At 42.7% G+C, this 22,034-nt stretch overlaps 1 protein-coding gene across 9 annotated transcripts in view; it reads left to right on the top strand.

The window, feature by feature from the left end:
• Positions 1–22,034, top strand: part of ANKRD12 (ankyrin repeat domain 12) — a 73,159-nt gene that overhangs the window by 1,720 nt on the left and 49,405 nt on the right. The window contains exon 2 of one of the 9 annotated variants that reach the window (XM_084849832.1): positions 16,508–16,697. The exons of the other annotated variants lie outside the window; for them this stretch is intronic. The gene's annotated coding sequence lies outside the window, so the exon portion shown is untranslated. The remainder of the gene's footprint in view (positions 1–16,507; positions 16,698–22,034) is intronic. 9 annotated transcript variants of the gene reach the window in all.

Here is a 22,034-nt window from a genome sequence, read left to right on the forward strand (position 1 = left end):
CAAACCCCTGCTGCAATAAGCCTCACTGAAATTTTAATTATACGCCCATGCCCCTGACCTGGAAGAGATGTGGAGATGAAGATGGTCTGGTCCAACTTCCTTTCATCCACATACTACTGTAAATCACATAGATAATTACTATTGGATGCCACTGGCAGAGAATAGATATAGAGTGTTATATTCCACAAGTGTTTCATAATTTTAAGAATCAATGCACAGGTGAACAAGCCTACACACTACCAGGGGAGAGCTACTACTCACCAGCCTTTCGTGGTTGCTAGCTTATCCAAGCTGGGGAGGTATTAAATTCTTCTTGATCTTAAATGTAGTGAGCAGTTGCTTCGTGAGTATGAACCAAACACACTGAACCTTTTCAAAAAATAATTGGGGGCAGTCTTTCAGTACTGATCCGTTTCACCTATAGCCACCACTTGTGGTAATTTCCGGTGACTCTAAAGGAGGCTTACGCTCCCAGATCTGAAGGGGAGGGGACCCTTCCTGACTCCAACATGTCTTAGCTCCAAGTCAATAAAAAATATAAAGATTATTTTTTTTGTTCAGCTTCTGTTTACCATTCAGCGAACCAGGCCAGAGATATTAAGAATGGTGATTACCATTCTGATTACCATTCTCAATTTGTCATTGGAGAAATTATATTCAGTAGTTGCATTTATAGTTATTGACCTAAATTTCCCATCGTGATCTGTTAGCCCCTCTAAATCTATTTATAGAATATATTCAGATTCCTTCTCCTTTTTTCTATCTGGTCCAGCTCTCTTAACCTCTTTCTGAGATATATGTTTACCTTTTGCATAATGTCCTGTTGCTCATTTCTGAATGTTCCTTAAGTTTAAATTTATTCCTCTTGAACATGAGTGGGTAACATTGAACGCACTGTGAAATGACAGCTCCCTAGCACTTTATATTGTGGCATTAATACTTTACTAGGTAGGTGTAACTTTTTTTTTGATCAGTAATCAGTTTTGCTTTGTTTATTGATGGACTATGTATTTGACTCATCTGATGCCTTGTTCACTTCTTTGCTTATTTCTTCTGATCCTGTGGGGATCTCAAATTCTGGATAAGCGAAGAAGCCTGTTGAGATTGCCACATGAAACGTGGAAATGTAAGTGTGTGTGTGGAGAGAGTTGTGGCAACCATCACAGGAGTTATCTGTAATGTTTTTATAAGAAACCTGTCCATAAAAAAAATCCTTCCTCATCTGTTATATCCTTAAATTGTCTTTGAGATGAATTTTTGTATCCAGCCCCAGTGATTCCATTAAAGCATTTTGAAATGCTATTGTTAAAATATTTTCTGTGTTGAGTGGGGGGAAAGACATTTCTAGGGTTTTAGTCTGAGATAGTACCATTTATGCATCATTTTGGACCCTTGTCCTGAATGCCAAGTTTCTCTTGCTTATGCTCACAAACATTCTGAAGCTTTCCCCATCATTTCTTTGCTTGACATGTTCACCTTGCACTACAAATTGGTATGAGTCACTCATAAGAATGCTTCGGTCAGCCATGGAGGAGGGCTTTTATAATTGCTACAACCATACTGTGTTAGCCACCAGTAGCTCTGCCCACACCGTAGAATGGTGTAATCATGTTGTACAATGTTGACTGTATTTTTCTGGCAGAAGAAAATAAGGCTATAACTGCCAAGGTAACCTTGCCAGCTTTCAGCAGAAAAGACCAGCTCATATTGCATGACAGTACTGTTAGAGTAATGTAGATTAGACTTGCAGCTGAGCCACTGTTTCTTCTTTAGCTGGGGCACTTTCCCAAGGTTTTAGATCCTGGTTCCTAGTCATAAGTGTGTTGCATTATATGCATGTTTGAAATTGCTACGCTGCAGGTGCAATCCAGTGCTTATTTAGCATGGCTGGCGGGGGAATGCTGAGAGTTGTAAGACTTTTTTTTCTGTCTAAATATCCATAGGATTGCACCCTAAAAAGCTTTTTTGTGGGGGGTCTGGGAGTCTAAACTTGTCTAGTAAACTTTAGATTAGAAAGTAGGTGAAAACTCAATAGTTCTAACCAGAACAAGGAGGTTTTAACGCTGGAGTGGGCAACTTCCAACAGTCCAGGGACCATTTTTTCGCTCAAGCGCTCTCTCTTTCTTTCTCTCTCTCTCTCTCACACTCACACCTACCCACACATCCCTCGTGCAGGCCACAATCTGTGGGACACCTGAAATAGCTGGTTTCCCACTGAAATTTGGCAACAAACCATTCTGTAGTGCTACAGTGGTTAAATTGATCTTGTTTGCCAACTAAATTTCACCCTTTTGGGTGCTTCCTATTGGCTACAGAATGTCAAAAGGGCCAAATTTAGCTTGCAAACAAGCTAAATTTGGCCGTTATGGTGCTTTCTAGCCACTGCAGACACCATTTTTCCCCACTATTTAAAAAATAATGTTTTGGGGAGCAGCAGGGGCCACAACAGGAGGAATGGGGCCCGCATGTAGCACACAGGCCATGTGTTGCTCACTTCTGCTTTAGCAGCTATGTAAGTCTACCAGATGAATTAAAAAGCTGCATTCCCATTCTGGTGATCATACTTATTAATATGGACCACTACCTCTCATCATAAATATGTGCTGGAATAGTGAAGAAAAGATCAGATATTTTACTTGCTTTGTGATCATCATGATTGTGTGGATCAAAAGATACTTAACAATATTGGGAGTGTATTGTGTTGTGATCTTAAGACTGTTCAGACATAGCAAACTGAGTTTAGTTGTCATGAATGGGCTCCAAGCCTGCTTGCTCCCTCTCCCTCTTCTTCTCACATTTCTTTCCGTACTTTTTGGTTTGAGCAAACCACAGTTGAGGTCTGAGTTGGGCAAACTACAGTTGGTGCAAACCGTAACTTGTCTCCAAAGCAGAATTGGAAATCCACTTTGAACCATTGTTTCCAGTTCTTGCTTGGAGGCACGTTATGGTTTTGGTGAGGTCACATGTCATTGTAAAGTACTATTTGCTCAAACTAGATAGAAAATTGGCATGCAAGTTGAGGAGAGAATGTGTGAGTCCAAGGCCAATCCATAGTTTGGCTATTACATCTAAACCACTTCTGTGTTATAGTTACGTGGCCTCCCTGAATCCCCAAATAATGTGAAAGCTGTAAAGTACAAAATATAGGAGCAGGCTCTTAAATTAAGTAAGAGGTTGGAAGGCTTAAAAGGTGAGATTGCCAATATTGATACAGTTTAGAATTAAATGCAAATTAAGAAATATTGGAACAGCAGTTTGTTATATATGATAGCGTTACAAAAAAATGTGATAAGAGTTCACTAGCTAAAAAAAAAAAACAGTACAAGAGAAATGGCAATTTAAATAAGTATCCCTGAAGGTTTTGGTGACAGGGATTAAGTTAATATTAATTTAGGAGAATATTAAGAATTGAGACCTCTTTTAGATTACAAACAAGCCTGTGTACGTATCAAGTTATGCAATAGTGGATGTAAGATACAGAACTAGGCTGCAGTCCTGTACCTACTTACCTGAACTCAGTGGGTCTTACTTCTGAATAGACATGTATAGGATTGCTCTGATAGTCTCTCTTACAGCAAAAATCTGAGATGCTGTAACGGTGCAAAGCTGGGAGTTATAGGCCTTTTTCTGTCTAAAACATACATAGGATTTGCACCCTAATATGATCTTTTGCATCTTTGTCAGAAACATTGAGGCTGCAGTCGTAAACACATTCACTAACAAGTAAGTAACATTGAAGACAATGGGACATTTTTTAATGAAGTTGCTTAGGATAGGGCTGCAGGACTGTCTGTCACAAGACAAAATAGGATGGGGTCCTTAGGCAGTATCCAATTCAAAACTACCACTAACATAAATTACGTTTCACTTGCTGACACGGCAAATTTTGGGGGGAAACTCTTGAATTTACATTAGCAGTTGTGTTGAGTTGGATACTGCCTCTTGTTCTTTTCATTCGGTCATGCAATATGGAGGAAAGTAAACCCTAGTTCAAACTGTGACAGATGTGATTTGAGACACAGATATAATTCCGTTTTATTGGTTTGACATACACTGGTATTTTAAAAAAATAGTTTTGTGTTGGTGGATATATAGGAGATAGGAATATAATTACTGGGTATTAATGGACTGGATTGTATTAAATAGGGATATATTAAGATTTCTGGGTTTTGATCTGCCTGACTATAAGTTAGTGCTGAACTGAAAGTTCAATAGGGAGAACTTTCAGTTTACACTGATGTGAAAATGGCCCCCTGAAGTTGGTGGCATTGGTGTGGGGGGCGGGGTGGGGGTGATGACAACATTCCTAAAAGCTTTTAGAAGAAGCAGCCTGCCATTGGTGGCAGGTTCTCTTCTTAACTTTCTAAAAAAAAGTGGCAATAATCATAATTAAAGAGCTCGTCTTCGATGAGTGCCATCCCCTGTCCACCCCATCCCAAGATGCCTTGGATGTAGTGTTGTTCTTGGGTACTCTGGAAGAAAAATAGCAGCTACCAGGCCTGCCCTTTTTCTCCCAGAATTCTTTCTAACAGTGCTAGGGCTAGGGGGAATGGTGGCTGCCACCCAACAATCACCAAGAGGAGCTCATTAATTGTGGTCACTCTCGTTTAATAAAATAAAAACTACTCGTTCTACTACCACCAGTGTAAACCCCCACCACAAAACCTTTTGAACAATCCCCACCTGAAAGCTTTCCACATTATTCTCCTATTCTTTGCCTGTAACGATTGGCCGGGGGGGGGGGGGGATCTCCATTTAGCTGTAATCACTTCAAATGTTAATGTATTTATCAACAATTTCTTACTAATGAGAATATTTTTTTAAAGAAAAACTTCCATCAGTTACTCGCTATGTTGATATTTTTAAAGGCTGAGCTTTCCTATACTGAGCTAAAGAGTCCCTTTGTCTCTGCCTTCACTGTCTGGAGGAGCAATCACAAGGAACAGATGCATTTATCCTGCTTGGTCCAGGAACTCATAGGAACATAGAAGCTGCCTTTTACTGAGTCAGGCCATTGGTCCATCTAGCCCGGTATTATCAATACTGACTAGCAGTGATGCTCCAGGGTTTCAGACAGGAATTTTTCTAGCCCTACCTGGAGATGCTGGAGATTGAACTTGGGACCTTCTACATGCAAAGCATGTGCTCTACTGCTGAGCAGTAGTAATAACTACATGAAGGAAGCTGACAGAAGGGATCTGCTGGAGGTATGCAAAAAAAGATAAAGGGAAAGAAGAAGACGCCTCTTTCTCCCTTTTCTCTCCATGTTCTAGGAGTATTCACTTGCAATGTTACTTTTTTCATCCTTTCTGTCTTTGTATTTTGATATTGTTGAATCAGTGATAAATTACTGGCTTCGGAGTAGCTATACCAGCTTTCTGGGAGTTTCCTGATGACCGGGGTGGATTGATTTAAGTCATCAAGAAAAAGACAAATTTCAATCACCAATTTAAACAAAAGTTCCTAATTTGAAATACATGAATTTCCTGGATGCGTATTAACTAGTAGGCATGACAATTAAAATGTATTGGTTTGCAACTAAAAATAACTGTTAACATATAGGACCATAATTCAAAATCTCTGATCATGCAACTCACATGCACTGCAGAATTATATCTGCTTAGATAAGAGACAGCTTTATGTGCTGTCTGTACACATATAAGGATATTAAACAAGATAATTCAATTGCAGGTTGGATAAAAATGTTTTTATGTTTTTTTTTAAATGTTTATACTGTTGAATATTGTAAGTTTATCTTAGCCTGCTTAAAATTAAATTGAAATACAAGCATTTTAAGTGTACACCTATAATCTTGAAGTGGTCACCACATCTCAAAAAGGATATTTTAGAACTGGAAAAGGTGCAGAAAATAGCTACAAGAATTGGAGGGAAGAGGGGGCTGGAGCAGTTGCCATATAAGAGGTTATAATGTTTGGGGCTCCTTAGTATAGAAGAAAAATGGGTAAGGGGGGACATGATAGAGGTGTATAAAATTATGCACGGTGTGAAGAAAGTGGATACATTTCTCTGTCTCACCTAATACTAGAACCCAGCATCATCCAATGGAGCTAAATAGTGGGCGATTCAGGACAGATGCAGCACACAATTAAACTATGGAATTCACTACCACAAGTTGTAGCGGGGGGTCACTGACCTGGATGGCTTTAAAATTAGTATGAATACTTGTCCTTATTTCATGTATTTCTTTAACAATCTGATTTAAATCGATTCATCCTGCTCACTTGAAGGAAGGAAATCCCATTGAACAAAGTGGTACTTAGAAGTATATTTTTACTTAGTGTATATTTTATAAACTTGTACCCCACCCTTCATTATAAAAAACATTTATTGGGCAGCTTGCATAAGTCAACTGGAATACAACAAAATGAAAACTACAGCAGTAAATACACAGCAGGATAAAAGCAGCTATTAAAATCACAAGTTAAAAATGTAAAAACCTGGAAATATAGAAAGCTCTCTTCCTGGCAGTAGAAAAACAGCAGTTGACTCCAGATGAACCTTCCTGGGGAGAGCATTCCATAAATGGGACACCACCACCAAGAATGCTCTTTTGAATTGCAGTCCACTTTGCCTCAGATGGAAAGGACATTTGGAAGTTCTCTGCAGATGACCTGCGCGGATGGGCAAGGTCAAATTGGAGTAGGTGATTTTGCAGGTACCCAGGCCTGTGGTAAGCATTTGATCAGGGTCTGTCACAAAAGTGAGCATCATTGCTCAAATGTTTGTGAGCCAAATAAAAATGAGTATGACTGCTGCAAGGCCTAGAAACTTAACTTGGGGTACATGAAAGAGGTGTGGGTGCAAGCATTCCTCAGGCTCTTGCAGAGTGTCTTTTCTCACCCAAGACGGGGACTATCTGTGATGGAAAGCTGATGCTTTGCACATAATTTCTGCCTGGGAGAAGGGCCTGTATCCCCAGAAAACTTGGAAAACTGGCTTAATCTAACTGTGGTTAGTTAAACTAGAATACTAAACCATGGTGGATCCTTACGTAGACACATTTTGAATCAACTATAGTTCGGACATAATGGTTGAAGGATTCTCCTTTTGAATGAATTGCAATTTCCATAAGAGGAAATTGCAATTCATTCAAAAGTAGAAATTTTCATTATGGAAATTGCAGTTAATTCAAAAGCAGTATCCTTCAGTCTCCTCTCACGTGAGGAGGAGGGGGGAAAGAGAATACATGAGCCTAAGGTGCGTGTAAGGTTGTGCTAGTCAGTTCATGGTTTGTTACACTTGAACTGTGCCATTGGCCCAGTACACACATAATGACAACCCATGGATTCTTGGGGCCACATGGGAGCAAGCGAGCTGCCTCACGCCCACTCACCCGCTTTACATCCACTTTCAGCAACAACCAAGGAATGCCCCGTTCCTGGGTTGTTAGTTGTGATGTCCATATCCTGCACTCTGGATTGTTGAGGGACAAACAACCCAGAGTTTGAACCCATGTTTTGTTGTTGTGTGAAACCTCTAAGTTGTTTGTCCCTCAACAACCTAGAGGGCCGGGTTCACACATCACATCAAACAACCTATTCATGGGTTGTTGCTAAAAGCAGATGCAAAGTGGAAGCAGCAAGCACTCAGGAGGCAGCATGCTTGGTCACTTCACTGCAGCCAAGCCAATTCATGGTTTAAACAACCCATGAATTGGTGTTACATGCCAACCAGGTCATTGTGTCATTTTAGTAGTGCATAATGGCAGAAATCGGGATCTCACCCCAAATGGTTCTATGTATTTATTTATCAATAATGCTTCTATACCGCTTAATATATTAAAATCCTCACAGGGTTCACTTTAAAATACAACATAACAATATAGAAACAAGATAAAAATAATTAATAATTAAAAACATTAAGACTGTTAAAAACATTACATCATCATAACCAGGTTGGTAACAAGAGTTCCTCACAGGTCAAGGAAAGCCTGTGTGAAGAGGTGTGTTTTGAAGAAGCTTTTAAAATTTGCCACTGTTTCTGCCTCTTGAATCATTCATGGGAGAGTATTCCAAAGGGTGGTTGCCATCACTGAGATGGCTCCTTACGAACTGGTACCTGGTGATGTTCCATGGACTGCAGAATGGAGTGTCTGTTTTTCTATTTTTATATAGAACAACAGGGTTTATTGATTATGGTTTAGTTTTAAAGTATGTGTAAGATTTCACATATTTGTATTACATTTAGATTTCATTGTGAACCAGGTTATGTTTAAAAACACTATTAATTGACAAATATGAAATATCAATTTCCAAATCAATCTTATTTAATATTTTAATTTTTATTCACCCTTCTCAAGACACAAAAGAATACAATTTTATGAGTATCTCATGGTGTATCAAAGATTAGGAGATTCTTTGAGGAGTACCCACGCTTCCCCTTGTATCCTCAGAAGTGACTGGTAATCCAAATTAGAGCAGAAATCTTTGGCTTGGCTGAATAGCTCTAGCTGGCCATGCTCACTACTGATCCTTTCCAGACAACTCCTATATGTGCCAGAGGACTTGGGTGAGGGGAGAAAGATGTCTCTTGGGCAGCTCCAAAAACTCATCGTGCAGGAGAAAAGTGCTCCTTCCCTCACCCTCCTGCATGGGAAAGTGGTTCTTTTTGGAGCAGGTGGAAGCTTGGCAGACATAAAAGACCCCCCTCCCCAGTTTTCTGCAGTTCCCAGAGAACTGGGGAGGAGGGATCTGTGCACTGTTGAGCATCCTTCATTGCCAGGGCAATGAACTTGGTGATTTGTGCATTTTTGTAGAATATGAATGAGTTTTTCCAGCTTTCTTACTAATACTAATGCACCTGATGAGTTCTCCTTCTTCAGTGGAAATGACATACATGTTTAATTTTTTTCCTGGAAATACGTAATCAAGTGGTTTTTACTGTCCCATCAAAATACTCTGAAGTTTTGAAAAGGCAAGTGTTTGCAACTTGGTTTGCTAAGTGTTTGCTTTGGAGGTTGGGGTGCTATACTGACATTGCTGGTGCTTGTTTCTCCACCCCCACCCCAAATGTTTTCTCAGCATGACAGTGGTCATAAATGCAGATTATGAAGGTACCATAAAACTTTGGTGCTTTCTCCTCCAGAGAAAGCTGTCCTTGTAAAGAATGCCCTAACTTCTATGTTTGGGAAATAAATGGCACAGAATTAAATGTGCTGGGAGGAATATTAGCTGAAATTAGCTCTAGCTCATGCTGACAAATTATAGGACGTTGTACAAAACACTTGTCCTGATTTGGGAGTAGATGTTGCTAACCTTATAACAGTAAGCTTTTGAGTGTGTTTACTAAACAGCCAGCAAAATCAGGTAATTTTGAACTAAATTGTTTTCCCTTATTTAATAGCGAAAGACACAACACTTATGTCACCATCCATATTTGTTGCATGAGCAATCTGTTGCAAATTGTTCTGGCATTTTCCAATGTGGTGGTAGTGGAATGTAGCTGCCAAAAATGTTAGATTAACTAAATTCCTATATTAACAAAATACTGAATGAAACAACTACTAAAATAAAAATCAAGCTTTGTTTTACTTGTATTCTAAGTAACTTAAAATATATAATAGAAAGTGTTAAATTTTAAAGCATTTGTTTTACATACAAGTATTGTAAATAAAACCAAATTGAAAAAAAAATCCAATCACGTTTAGGATAAAATATGAAAATCAAATTTGAGCGTGGTGATATATAAACAGAATAGTTCCCATGTGTTGTATACTTATCTGAACTGCTCAGGCTATTAAACTAAAGAGCCAAGCTAACATCTTGTGCTTTCTGTTGTCTGTTGTTCTATAAACAAGTGGCTGCTTGTTGGTAAGGTCAGCAACAATACCTTTTGCCCTTTTGGTGGCTGAAAGGTAGTATATAAATTATTATATAAATAAATTATCAGATGTTTGTCACTTGTATACTTCTTTGTGGAGAAGTACTAGTCAAAAGTTGTGAGAGATTGTAAATCTACTTACAAATCTTGGTGGAAACTGATCTTAGCCTGCCTAGTTGTTATTGAAAGCCTGTCTATATAGTTGATCATGAAAAAAACTGATTGCAGGGACATCAAGAATGGGAATGGCTATATCTGCTGTTGTCATATTTACCATAGTTCTGGTCTTTTGTTCAGAGATGCAGAATTTCTAGAAATGTTGAAACTGCAAAACCGTTTCTTTTCCCCTTTGGGAAAATGGAAATTTTAGGAAAATATCTGTAGTACTTATTCATCAAGCCGAAAGTTACTGTATCATTTTAAAGAACATGAACTATATTACATCTAGATAAAACTGAGGTGCCCTTAGTAGGTTACAGTGGAACTTAAATGGAGTTCAACCTGTTCTTGGTCAAGTTGCATTCCCTGTTAAGGACCCAGTTTGCAGTTTGGAGGTGTTCTGGCTTTCCTCATGGAAGTTCAAGTGGCATCTGTGGCCTGGATCCGATGTTATCCTCTCCGGTTGATATACTAGTTGCAGCCTCTCCTGGACAACTAGAATCTTGCTATGGTTATCCATACCTTGGTAATGTCCAGGCTAGACTAATGCAGTGCATTTGTTACACATGGAGCTACCAATGAAATGTGTTCAGAAACTACAATTGGTACAGAACGTGGTGGCAAGGTTATTAACCAAGATTTGCCCTGTGGAGTGTTTTACAATTACTTTTAAGTTTTTCACTTTCCTGTTTCTGGATGCACTTCAAGGGGAGGAGCCATATCTCAGTGATAGAGCACATGCTTTGCATGCAGAAGGTCTTCTGGCATCTCCAGGTTGGGCTGGAAAAATTCTTGCCTGAAACCCTGGAGAGCCACTGCCAGTTAGTACCATCAATACTCGGTATAAGGCAGGTTCGTATGACCTATAGAGCCCTATCCAAATGGGGCCCAAGGTATATGAAAGCACAAGAACTGCCTTCTCTGTGGTTTTAATTTTTGTGAACCGCCCAGAGAGCTTCAGCTATTGGGCGGTATAGAAATAAATAAATAAATAAATTCTCTTGTATAAACCTGCCCATGCATTGAAATCGTGCAAATCCACGGCCTCTCTTGTTATGCCCTTGACACACCCCTTCTTCCCCCATTACCAGAGCACCAGTGACAGAGGAGGGATGGTGGTGAAAGTTTCTTCTGCCACAACAAGGTGGACTCCGAGGGTGGACCTTCCTCTATGCCTGTGGTCCTACCACTACCCCTGGAAAGAGGGGGATCCGCATGATCAGCAGTCCATCAGCTGCCTTTCCCAGGATATTAGGATTGCTCCTAAATTGATTTTTAAATGTGATATTATTTTAATTGTTAATTGTTTTGTTCTTTGTATTTTTGATTTGTTTATAAGTTGCCTTGTAATCTAAGTCATAAAGGTTTCTTAAATACTTATTTTTAAAAATTTCTATACAGCTTTTCATTTTTTTAAAAAAATCCCAAAGCTGTCTACAATATAAAATCTTGATAAAATACAATAAAGTCAATTCTTGTTTTATTGTTTTAAACAATGATAACAAACAAGAAAATCTCCATTAAAATAGGGGTAGCTGACAATACTAGTGGTCAGGGAAATGCTTGGATGAACAAAGGTTTCTTCAGTTGTCAGCAGAAACACTACAATGGGAGCCTGCCTGATCTGAATGGGGAGAACATTCCAGATGTTTGGTGCCAGAATTGAGAAGTCCCCTCACCACATTGTGGCCAAGAGCTTCAGTAGGCCGCGCTATGGTCGTCAAGCCCTCCTCCTCAGAATGTTAAGACCAGATCTGCCTATACTGAAGAAGGCAGTCTCTCAGATAACCTGGTCCTGAGCGGCTTAATGCCTTATAAACCAGCAATAGCACCTTGATCATGGCTTGGTAGCTAATTGGCAGCTTGTTCAGAGCTTTCAGCACAGGAGTCATATGTGCACGGTAAGAAGCTCCACTAAGCAATGTAGCCACTTACATTTTGCACTAGCTGCAGCTTCTGTACCAGTCTCAAGGGTGGCCTCACATAAAGTGCATTACAGCAGTCCATTTTTGAGGTTACCAGTGCATGGATTACTGTGGCCAGGCTATCCCAAACCAAGAATGGTCATAGCTGATACCAGCCTAAGTTGGTAATAGGTGCTCTTTGGCACCGAAACCACTTGGGCTTCAAGTGACAGAGATGAATCCAAGAGTATCTGCAGATTACATACCTGTCCCTGTAAGGAGAGTGCAACCTCATAGAGGAGAGGTAAATTACCTAATGCCTGGACCCAGGAGCCACCCACCCACAGACCCAGTGTCGTACCAGGATTCAGTATCAGTTGATTGGCCCTAATCCAACCTACCACTGCATCCAAGCACCAGTCCACATCATGCCTGGCCACAGCTGACTAATATGTAACAGAGAAATAGAGCTGAGTATCACCTGCATATTGATGACACCTTGACTCAAATCTCCTAATGACTGCACCCAACATTATATAGATGTTAAAAAGCATTGGTGACAGGATTGTGCCCTGTGGCACCCCACAGAACAATTGCCAGGAAGCTGACACACAATTCCCTAATGCCATTCTCTAGAACCAACCTTGCAAGTAGGAATAGGACCACTACAATACAGTGCCGGCTAATCCAACCTCGCAGAACTGGTCCAGGAGAATACCATGATAGAGGGTATCAAAAACTGCTGAGAGATCAAGGAGAAGCTACAGGGTCACACTTCCCCTGTCCCTCTCCTGATAAAGGTAATCCATTAGGGCAACCAAGGCTGATTCTGTCCCCAAACCAGGTTTGAACCTATATTGAAATGGGTCCAGATACTCTGTATCCTCCAAGAGTCCTTGTAGTGTGCTGCTACCACCCTCTCAACCACTTGCCCCCCAAAGGGGATATTTGTAACTGGGCAGTAGTTATAATAGACCTCTGGGTTGAGGGAATTCTTTTTCGGGAGTGGTTGCACAATTGCCTCTTTAAAGGCAGCTGGTACCACTCCCTCATGTAAAGATGCATTCACCACTCTCTGGACCCACCTGGTCAGACCTCCCTGACTAGACCATAAGGAACCATGATGGGCAAGGGTCAAGGGGGCAGCATTGCCGCAAGTGTCTTGTTCACATCATCAGGCCTCATCAGCTGAAATTGAACTCACAAAACTGGGTAAGATTGTGCATTGGACACTTCAACAGGACCTGGCTCAACACTGGCATTCAGATTGCTACAAAGACCAGCAATTTTGTCCTCAAAGTGCCTAGCAAATGCGTCACAGCCAGCCTTTGAGGGTATCAATGTACTGTTTGTTGAGGCAGATGACACTAAGCCTCATACAACTTAAGAGTTCCGCTGGATGGCTATTTGCGGATGCAATGGAGTCATCAGTGTAAGCCTCCTCATGTGTGCTCAGTCATCCTTCCAAGTTCTGAACCAAAAATGTTTTAGCCTTCATCCAGCCTGTTTCACCACCTGAAGCTCTGTAGAAAACCATGGAGCCACTCAGGCTCCACAATGCCACGGAGGGTGCTCAGGAGTAATTGTGGCAATGGCCCACCTTGCCTCACCATTCCATAATGAGATCAAGACCTCAACGGGATCGGCAGATCTAGCTTCCAGAAACTCTCCCAAAGCATTCAGGAATCCCACAGGGGCAGACAATTTTAATAGGTCCTCCATACCTGGGGGGGGGGGGAATGCTATGAGACTAAACTTCACTAGGAAGTGGTCTGACCATGATGGGGGGGTTAAATTCCCCCTCCCATCAGACCACCACTCTAACATCCAGAGTCAAAGACTAAATCAAGGGTATACCCTGCCCTGTGTGTTGAGCTGATGACATATTGAAACAGCCCTGTGGTTGCCATGGAGGTCATGAAGTCCCAAGCTAGACCACTCAAGGCTGCCTGGATGCTGAAATCCCCCAGAACAATTGTCCTTGGAGTCCCCAGCACCACACCTGAGACCACCACAGCCAGCTTATGTAGGGAAGCAGGATAGACACCAACAGCAATCCCCATCTGTCTCTCTGGCCCAACACTAGGTGCAGGCCCTCAGAGCCTGCCCCATGACAGAGAGGATTCCTGGTGAGTAAGATGGAATTTTTATGGACCACAGCAACTCCCCCCCTCCTGCCCCCAATTTGGGTAGGTGTTGCACCAAGTTCCTAGGTGGATAAAGGTGGGCCAGATCAACCCCACCCAGCTTATCCACTCAGATCTCAGTGGTGCATGCCAAGTCAGTTCCCTCATCCATGATCAAATCATGAATGAGTTCAGTCATATTATAAACTGACCTGGCATTAAACAACAGCACCATCAGACTAGAGGACCTGGTAGTTGAGTAACCAGGTATCTGGGAGATGGAAGGCGGATTAGAAGGAAGAATGATCTGTAAGTATACCCCCTTCTTCTCTGTTGACCATCTTCCCTCCCACACCATATCTTCCATTGCCTATGGACACAGTAATAATGGCACTCCCATCTATCCTGTGCCCCAAGACATCCTGGCCCACCTTCCACTAACTCAGTACAACACATGTACTCAGTACCAACTCAAAACTACACACTTATACCTAATTCACCACCACTCAGCCACATTAGCCTGCTCACACAGCACAACTGCCACAACCCCAAACACAATTAAAACAACTATGCTGACACTTTATACAGTGGAAGTAAACCAAGCTAAGCCAGGCCTCCACCCATCTTCCATGCAATTATTCACAGTCACAAGAGGTTGCATCTGTTGGTACAGCCAGGCTTTCACCCCAGCCACTTGCCCCCTCCCCCAGTTCCGGCCTAGGGGATGGTCAGATCCCAGCCACACCAGCTATCCCACACTCTCATCATGAGATAGCTCAATCATACTTTTACTTTTACATAAACACATCCATACCAAGCTTCAACAACAAGGCAATGGCACCTTCACCCTTGTTGCTCCCTGAAGGGGTGACCCAAAAGGGTTACTCCATTTGGTGTTGTCCCCTTCGGGGGTGCCCCTGTCAGAACAGTCCACCACACATTAACATCACTGCTTTTATAGCTCTGTGGGCCTGTGCTGTTAGTCCAAACTGCTACAGGTGTTCTGGCAGCTTTCACCTCCTCTTGCCAAGGGTTTGCTGTGGATCATATCAGGAGCAGACAAGCCTAGCAGGGTTACCCAAGGAAGCAGGGAGGGCAGGTGAAATTTGCTGTTTTTCCCCTGTTCCTGTTCTTTCCTAGCTTAGCAGCTCCAGCATCTGCAACCTCTCAGAAAATGAGCCTTAATGGCACTGCTTTTATAGCTCTGTGGGTCTGACAGCTGTGAAGAGGGATCATCTCCATGCCAGACAATTAAGAGGGCTAGGCCAGGGACAGAAGTCTGGACAATTGAGACGATTAATGCTTTTTAAAGAAGGAGTAATATACAAACTGTATCAGATATTGCAATGCTATGTGCTTTATTGGGAAAAAAAAATATTTAGACCCCCTGACTTCAACAATGACTATCCAGGCCTAATGGGCCATTCCTAGGCAAAGTGCTGAAGTGTATTGTGGCAGCCCAGCGTCATATTCTTTTAGATGACCCAAATTACTTTGATCCTTCTAGTCAGGTCCTAGGCCAGCTTTTGAGAAAGAAACCACCTTGGTTAACCTAGAGGTTGACTTCAGTCAGGAGATGGACAGGGAGGAATTGATTCTCTTCCCATCAATTCTCCTGAACCTTTCAGCATTATTCAGTATCACTGGTCACAGTATCCTTCTGGGCCACTCTTTCTTGGAGGGCAGGACTCCAGAGGTGGTGCTGGGGACTACTGCTCTGCCCCTTGACACCCCACTCTCTTATTTTCAACCAGACGTGAGGAGGCAGTGGAAACCGTGAAGCAGGGGGTGGGCAATTCACAAGCTGTAGGCTGCACATGGCTCCTTCTACTCTCTGCTGCAGCCCCCACTGTCCCCCACTGCTGCTGAGCTGCCAAAATTCACAGCAGCAAAAACATTGTGGGTGTACCACTGAAAATCGCTACGGAAGCCTAAAATGGCCAAATCTTGCTTTAAAACAAGCAAGATTTAGCTCCTTTAGGCTGCTGTAGCAATTTGTTGCTGATTTTCAATGGCAAACCAATGTGTGTGTTTTTCTGGCATCCTGCGGAGTGTGGCCTGTATGGGGGAATGGCCCCTGGACCATCTTTAGTTGCCCAGACCTCCTGTCCATCAAAATCTGGTTAAAAAAAAAAAAAAGAGTCCATAGACACCTCTTGAACAATTACTGAGCTAGAGCCTAAGTCAGAATGGGTGTGAAAGATTTTATCTGCAAAGCATTATGCAAATTAGACACAGCAGGCTTCTGAGGGCTCCACTGACTTCTGTTAAGGACTATAAGAGACCTCATGCTACTTAAAGCAGCTCTGCTGGATGACAGTGAGCAGATGCATTGGTGGTGGGAAAATACAGTTTCTGGGCTACCTTCAGCACTGTGGATTTTAGCCCATGTTTGGATTCATCATGAGCCCTCCTCCATAGTTTCACTAACTGTATCTATAACTTCTGATTCTGAAATTTTACCTGCATGCTTTTCAGAAAATTAATGTCCTCTAAGTTTGCACAAATGGAAACAACTTTCTGTCATTGGATGCATATCTGCAAATATACACATACCATTTCTTTCACTGGAAGAATACAGAAGATTCACTAGATTCAGAAGAATCTGGGCCAAGTGAGAAACAGAAGAAAAGCTGCATCGTACAGAGGCTATGTCACCATGTTGCAGGTGCTTTCACAAGACACTTCAAGATATCCTGCAACATTGGAAAGTACTTTTCCGATGTCATGTCCTAAGAATGTTTGTCTAATAATGCAGTACATGGTATTTATTTTCATATATTATTTGCCCAATAACAAATGTTTCCCTGGAACTGCAGAGCTGAAAAGAACACTCTGGCTGCTGCCATTAGCCAGGGAACCAAGGGCCACTGGGAAGTTGCACTCCTGCCTCCCAGGAACAATAGGAGGAGGGAGAAGACCAGCATGGTCCATCCATTGGCCCAAATAGGAGCAGCTGCAGGGAGCTTGCTTATCTTTTTCCCAGCCAGTGGTAACACTCAACTCCAACTGCCAGTTGCTCTCTGGCCTCATCCATCAGCCATGGGACTGAAGGCTGCTGTGTTGAGTTGTGAGGGTGTCCATATCATTACAATCTAAGCTACCTTGAGATCATTTTATGGGAAGGCGGAAGATAAATCTTCTAAACAAATAAAAGTTATCTGGTGATATGTGTTAAAAACAAATTAAAACCACAGTTCCAGTAAAAAAATCAATAAAAAGCACAAAATCCCTATAAAATAAACAGATCAAATGATAACATATACCAAAATTGATCATAACTGACAATACTACCTTTGGATCCAAGAGGCTTAAGGAAGCATAACGCATTCTAACAATATTATTTTAAAACACTGCTTTGGAAAATATTTCCCTTGTTCTGAAAGCATTTTTTATATAAGAGACTTTTTCAATCCCCTCCCCAAATTACAATTCTGTTTATTTTGAAGTGGGAGAACCTCTCTCCCCACCCTTGAATTCTTCCTTTTCCCCAGCACTCTGAGTGTCCCCAATTTTAGTGTACCAGGACAGAGAATAGACGCCACAGGTATTATTCTGGAACAGAATAAAAAAGAGAGGAAAAGAACTAGATGACTGAGGAACTAGAATAACAAAATTACACCCTTACACATATTTAAGTACATCGCGTTTATTATGCTAATGGCCCCTCCACACAAGTATCAAATACCCACTGGCTTGTTGGAGTGGCAGTGGCTTATGCTAGAGATGAATAACTGGCATTTCATGGCAAGGTGTGTCCCTCAAAATAATTTTATCTTGCTGCAAGTGGCCCTACTATATTTTAATCAAATTACTGCTTTGGTCAACTTGATAGCTGATGTACACTGGGAATTGGACTGGGATGTGTATCCCTGTTGGCTCTGTTACATTTTAGTTAAGATTTTGTTTTTAATCTGTATTTTATTATTAGTAGCCATCTTGAACATCATTTTTGGTAGAAAGGCAGGATATAAATGTAATAAGTTTAGGTTTAAAAATGCTCACTATTTTATTTATATAAAAAGCAATTAATCACAGTATCCAACATTGCACTAGTGGAAACTAGGTTCTGAACTATGCCCAAGAGGAGAATCCAACTAAAGTTACATTTGTGCAAGTGCTGTTGCACAAGCATAATGCGCAAGCACTTATGCAATGGCAAGATTTGGCAGAACTCAGCTGATGCTATTTGAGTTTGCGGAATGACCCAATTGTATACTGCCCCATGTATTTAATTAAAAAAATTATGATGTTGCTTTGTTACATGCATTCTATAAAAAATGGGGGGTCACTGCCAATGTCCCTCTGGAGATATTTCAGGAATTGCGTTCACTGCTTAGTTACCATTCCCCCCTTCCAATAAAATTGTGCGATCAGTGCATTTGTGCCTGTATTTTGTATGAAAGCCCTTACTGCTAGGTGATGCCAAATTTAGTGCAAGGTTTAAGTAATTACGACAAGTTGTCTAGTTCTGGGTCCCAGAACAATGTTGGGGAAATAGTCCACAAGAATTCAGAACCTGCCCATCCCTGAGCAGTAGCTGAAGCCCATGAAAGAACCCAAGTTATTTATCCCTAATCAGTCATTTTGTCCCCAAGCCCAAAGCAGCAAGAATGATCTCAGCACCTTAGGCAAGGTACTCCAGATGGAAATATTACCCTTTCAGGCAGACTCATGTATTAGCACTTTGTCTCCTATAGGGAAGGAAAGGAAAGGTTCCTCCTGTGCAAGCACCGGGTCATTACTGACCCCTAGAGGGATGCCGCTTGCTCTGGCGTTTTCATGGCAGACTATAGCGGGGTGGTTTCCCGTTGCCTTCCCCAGTCGTGACTACCTTTCCCCCAGCAAGCTGGGTACTCATTTTACCGACCTTGGAAGGATGGAAGGCTGAGTCGACCTGAGCCGGCTCCCTAGGACCCAGTTTCCTCTGGGATCGAACTCAGGTCGTGGGGAGAGTTTCGGTTGCAATACTGCTGCGTACCATTCTGCGCCACATGAGGCTCTATCTCCTATAGGGAACTGTGGAAAATAACTGCAACAGCAGTCAATGGTTATCTCCTGTTCCACCTGTAGATGGCAGCAAGATCTCAGCTCCTTTTGATAGCTTCAGGTAGGGGTGGACGAAAGGCACTTACCTTTCGTCGAAGCTTGTTCGCGGTTGGGGGGAGGCGCTTCGCTGCTCCCCCCGCGAAGTTCAGGCCGGGGGGGGGAGGCTTCCCGCCTCGCCCCGGCCGAAATTCAGGCCGGGGAGGAGGCTTCCTGCATCACCTGGCCGCAAACTCCATTGTTTTTTTTAAAAAAAAAAAAACGCCCCCGTGATAGGCTACGTGACGATTAACGTAGCCTATCACGGCTAGATCTGCAAAGTCAGCCGTGATAGGCTACATTAATCGTCACGTAGCCTATCACGGGGGCGTTTTTTTTTTTTCTTTTATTGGAATGGCGGCGGTGGCAGCCGGTCAAAAGACCGGCTGCCGCCCCCGCCCTGCTCGAACACCCGCCGAACTGCCGGCCGGACCCACCGCTGGGAGGGACATTCGGCGAAGGTAAGTCCCGTCCGGGGGGGGCGGGGGGGCGGAGGATTTCTCCCCGAAACTTGTTCGGGGGGCCGAACACGTTGGCGCTCGGCCCCCCGAAGTTTCGGGGAGAAATTCTCCGCCATCCCTAGCTTCAGGCTAGGATGCACGAATCCCTTACCTTGCTTCACTGAGGGACATCTGTGGTGGGGGGGAAGTGCTCCATCCCTCCCCCCAGAATCCTCTCCAGCCGGCTCTGTGGTGACTCCGTGGAGCCGCCAGCTGGGGCCGCCCACAGCCAGACTTCCATCCGCTGCTGGGCTGTGCCGGCCACCATTTGCGTCCTTGTGGAGGCCGTGATAGGCTACGTACATATCTACATAGCCTATCACAGCAAAAGGCAGGAATGCAAATGGCGGCCGCCACACCATTTGCGTCCCTGCCTTTTGCCATGATAGGCTACATAGATACTTACGTAGCCTATCACGGCCTGGCAGAGACGCAAATGGTGTAGCAGCCGCCATTTGCGTCCCTGCGGAAGCTGTGATAGGCTACATATATATTTACGTAGCCTATCATGGCAAATGGCAGGGACGCAAATGGTGCAGCAGCCGCCATTTGTGTTCCTGCCTTTTGCTGTGATAGGCTCTGTAGATACTTACGTATCCTATCACGGCCTTCGCAAGGATGCAAATGGCCGCCAGGTAGGCTCCGTCCCGGGGGCATTCCGCGGGGTGGCGGGGAGGATTGCCCCGTTCTGCCACAGACTCCGGGGGGGCGGATTCTAAAGAATCCGGCCTTACTGGAGTCCATGGCAGAATTCTCCAACATCCCTAGCTTCAGCAACACTTTCAGACATTGTGACCCTCTCAGATCAACAGTTTCTCAGCTCTGTCTTTCTCACAATCTGGGGAGCCAGCTTAGCCCACTTGTCCAGTCATACAATAGCCTCTCTTGCCTCCATCTGTTCTGGTGGAGCCTTCATAGTTATCTGTGTCTCCTCAATACTTTATCGGTCTTGATGGGCTGGCTCCCACCTCTTTCCAGACAACTGAGATCCTTCTGCTGTTGTAGGAATTCTAGGGCTGTCAAGGAAATCGGAATTGACCCTCCAAAGATGCCCTAAATCTTCAAAGTTTTGTCCACATGACACAGGCATATGTGAATAAGGCAGGTCGTGATGTTTGAAAGACAGACAGACAGACACGTACGTTTCTCCACTTGATAAGGAGGCAAAGCCAAAAGGTGGAACCCAAAAATTGAATCTAGTCCTAAAAGACATTTTCATAAGTTCAGAATTCTAACATGTTTGAGGTCAATCCTTTTCTTCAGTTTCAAAGAGAGATAACTTGCATGTAGCCCTACAGATAGTTCCTATCCCAGCTGAGGAAAAAGTGGACAACGGATGACAAAATCGTAAGGAAAAAAAGGCTTCCTTTTATCCCTGGAATGAAAGGAGAGACTGGCAGGAGCGAAGAAAATGAACCAATCACATGTGAGATCTGATAGTATGGCTGGCCATCATATAGGCAGGAAACCCATGTTTAAAATAAGCAATTTACACTTGCCAACAACCCAGGCAAGTAGGACATTAGAGGCAAGAATTGGAGAAATTTCCTTTTGGTTCTCAGCAAGGCAGACTTAACATCATCCTGACAGGAGAGAACCCATGGAAGAGAGATGCTAGCTTACTGAAGCTAGATAAAGAGATGCTTGAAGACATGGGCATGTTATGGTCAGGCTATCAGTATAATATTTATTATCCATACATGCTCTCCCCTCAAAGCTGTCATTGGCCCTGGAAGTGATCCTGCCATTGGCAGCAATGACAGTTTCTCCTCCGTGGGAAATACCAGCTTCTAGAGCAAGAGTAGACACCTTGTGGCCCTCCAGATATTTTAGCCTACAGTTCCCATCATTCATCACCATTGGCTATGCTTGACTAGGGCTGATGGGTGTTGTAGGCCAAAACATCTGGAGGGCTCAAGTTGCCCATCCCTGTACTAGAGGGAAGATTTTCACTGGGACCTCAGCTCAGGGGGAACAGATTTTTTAAAAATTCCCCATGCATCAGAGTTCCAAACCTGTTTGGATCCCCTGTTCTTGCTTAAAGTGAAAACGAGACATGTTAAAGGCATAATGGTCTAATGTATAGTCCACTTTGGCCTTCTGCTTATGTACTTGCTCAGCAAAGACAAAAATGTAATGCTAATCTTTAACTGCCATACAAAAATGTAATATCTGGTCTTCCTAAAATGTCAAGGCTTGAGCTGACCTGTGGTTTATCTAGTATAGCCCTTTAGCTAGTATCCTCCTTGCATTAAATCACACATTTGGAATACTTTAATCTCCTTTAGTCTGATTATAGATTGATTATTGAGGGCAGATGGAAGTGGGAAATACCTGCATAATAAAATGAATATCCAAGAAAATATGCTAACAAAAATGCCCCATGCATTAAAAGGGAGTGGGAAATTGGTGGGAAACAG

This window comes from Heloderma suspectum, chromosome 4, assembly GCF_057233095.1.
Source record: "Heloderma suspectum isolate Gila_16-S chromosome 4, 16-S_ref, whole genome shotgun sequence".
Lineage (NCBI taxonomy): Eukaryota > Metazoa > Chordata > Lepidosauria > Squamata > Helodermatidae > Heloderma > Heloderma suspectum.